Source organism: Stenella coeruleoalba, assembly GCF_951394435.1.
Source record: "Stenella coeruleoalba genome assembly, contig: scaffold_201, whole genome shotgun sequence".
Classification (NCBI taxonomy): domain Eukaryota; kingdom Metazoa; phylum Chordata; class Mammalia; order Artiodactyla; family Delphinidae; genus Stenella; species Stenella coeruleoalba.
In genome coordinates this window covers 401,513-404,708 of record NW_027646382.1, presented here as the reverse complement: position 1 = coordinate 404,708, position 3,196 = coordinate 401,513, and positions in this window count along the sequence as shown.

Below are 3,196 nucleotides of genomic sequence, written 5' to 3'. Positions count from 1 at the left end.
TGGTTGGCTAAAAAAGTGTATGCCCTTTTCTTGAATATATACAGAAAAGAACGCATACACCCTTTTTGGCCAACTGCAATGTTGGCAATGTTCAGCTCCTTTTCTTGTGCTTAATGGCGAGTCCTTTCTACCTCCTCAAATCCCTTTCCTGCCATTCTCCCTTGCTTACAAGTCCTTTTCTCTGACTTTCCTCAAGACATTTTTCAGTGATGGATATTTTCAACTCTGCAGTTTTGTGAATTTTACTGCCCCTGAGTTCCATTGTTCAACTCGTGTTTATGGGAACTGGCCACAAAGCAGCGGGATTTCCTCAAGCCCTATACTGTTTCCATGGGCAACCCTAGCCTTTGGTCAATTCGTCTTCCTGATTGGAAATTAGAGTGACATGTGCCTGTCTGAACACCTAGGACTTGTCTCTCATTGTTCCTCATCCTTCCGCTTCATCCTCTGGACAAATTCCAAACTGTACGCAACAGGATGTTGACAGTGCTGACATCTCCAAGTGGGGAGACTGTTAGTAAAGACGCTGGAGGGGTGAACCCGAGCACCAGGAGATGAGGAGATGAGATGCCTTTTCCAAACTCTTCCCGATCAGACGGTATACCATCCTCTGGGTGTGACAGACATGTTTTAGCAGTAGGAAGAGTCCCATTCATGTAAGGAGAACACCAGGGCTTTTTCAAAATCAGTGTCTCCCCGAAACCCAAACTGGGGAAGTTTTTAAGCTACGGCTACACATATGTTCATTAAGGGCCTTGGGGAGTAGGCAGAGTCCAAACTTTAGATGATTGAAGTCTTCAGGGTCAGAAGCACTCACCACCAGCTTCCCTTAGGCTACACTTTAACTGTCATTGATAGATGATGTCAATAAAAATATCTATTCTTTTTCAGATTATTTCCCCTTATAGGTTATTGCAAAATGTTGAGTGTAGTTCCCTGTGCTATACAGTAGTTCCTTGTTGATGATCTATTTTATACATAGCAGTGTGTATGTGTTCATTCCAAACTGTTAATTTATCCCTCCTCCCACCTTTCCCCTTTGGTAATAATAAATTATAAGATTTTATACTTCTCAGAAATGGGGGAGCTGAAAGAGAGGTATCATTTTCAATGGAAAAGCATTTAAAACAAGATTGAAGGTTTAACCAAGATTATTAGCTGTACATCCTTGGAAAGAAATCACTTCGTTTCTCTAATATTGACCTGACAAATAAGACAAACCTTTTCACTGAACTTGCTTATAAAAAGTGATGGAAATATCAAATGGAAGTGTTAAAAACATCTTATTTTACCCGAGCCTTATACACTGTTCTATGTTAACTACAGTTTGGCTCACACATCTGTTCATTGAGGTTACAATAGTCTCAATTTCTGTTATTGATCCTCCAGAGTGGACCCCAACAAGTGTCCCCCTGCCCAGTGTCATTGGGGCCAAGAGATCGAGACTGAGTTTGGTTCACAAGCAAAGGAAACTTTATATTTTGATCAGAGAATGGAGAGGTGAGAGCATGCACTACCCCGTGGGCTGTGGGCTGGGCTGCTGTGTAGAGATCCTGTCAGAGTCAGTGGGAGGGAGGGAGGCGGCGGAGCTCTCGAGGGCTGGGTTGGCTGTAGCTCAGGCTCTATATCGTGGAGTCTGCACTGGGCCCCAGGAGCTGAGGTGTCGACCCAGCCATTCTGCACTAGGAAATCTGGTCTGAAGTGCCGGGTGTAGAACCTCTGCATGCGGGACCCTAGGAGCATGTGAAATTAGACAAAGCACAAAGGATAAAAAAGGTTAGACTTGACTTTATTGCCCAGATTCTATTTTTATCTCCCAGGGATTTTTAATGGGCTTTGCTGGGGACAAACCCCTCCTCTGCCTTTTGTCCCGTTCCTCATTCTTGGAGTGCTGAGGGTGCAGACCCTTCTTCTGTAACTGCTGAGTGCTGAGTTGGGAGCCCTCATACCCTGGGGCGAGGGTCAGAGCTTCTCCCCAGCAGCCTCCCGGTGACGTTGATTGTCCCCAGGACCCCTGCCTCCCTGCTCGTCCACCTGAGCACCAGCATTGGAAGTGTTATAGATTCTAATGACCTTTAAGGGTCCAGGAAAGAGATGTGCAGAGACGCTGTGGGGGCCGGTTTCACCCCGCCCCACATTTGTTCGGCCACCTTAGGCTGACCGTCTCTGCCAGCCTAGATGCTCTGACCAGTAGTCTGCGCTTTCTTCAGTTAGGCCCCTGAATTAACGTACAAACAGCACCAGGTGTCAGAGCCCTGCCCGCTCAACTCCCAGACAGTCCAGGGTCACTGGTGATCAAGGACCATGATGGCTACTGAGTCAACAGCCTTTTGAAGTAAACAGGAGTCCAGCCGGTCTTATTGGCCACCATCATCATGGTGTCTGTAGGCTTTTCTATGGTGACAGTGTGGTATACTGTTCCCCCGCCAAGATTATTAGCTCCCCTCTGGGTGCAGTAAGTCCTGCAAGCAGTAGTCTACTCTTTTGGGACACACTCTTGTTGTTTTATGAGAGAAACTCCAGGTCAAGTGATGTTCACACGAGTCGTCATGGTGCCCTGTTGCCCCCGGTTATCTCTCTGGATGTTGGAGTTGGAGGGCCTCCTCACTCGAGGTCGGTGTGCCCACGGAGCGAACCCTGCAACTTCAGGGCATGGTTGGTGGTTAGGATCACCACGTGGGGTCCTTTTCCCTTAGGAGGGAGGTGGCCTTTTGGGCTGCTGATTTCCAGGTTTTTAGATACCGCCAGTATCTTGGCCAGATGTGGCAGTGGGCCAAGCCCCTTAGTGACCGTAGTTTAACCTACCTGGATGGCATTCTTGCATTGTTCCATTTCAAGTGGTCCCAGTTTTTGCACTAATTCTCCAATGGCGATTCACCTTTCACCGGGAATGTAAAGGTCAAAGGGTTTAGCTAAATTAGGGAGTTCCAGGGCAAGGGTCTGAATTGACTGCTCTTTCCATTCTTGAAAGGCCACTTCTGGATTCTATTCAAAAGGATCATCATCTTTTCCTTTCAGTGTTTCATATAGAGGCCCAGCTAGTAGACTGTAGCTAGGGATCCAGAAGCAGCAAACCCTGGCCTCCCCAGGAACCCCTAAGCTGTCTTCTAGTTTTAGAAAGGGGTAAGGCTGAAAATGGTTTCTTCCCTTTCCTGGGATGGGCTTCTCTGACCTTCTGTGAGAATGAAGCCCAGGC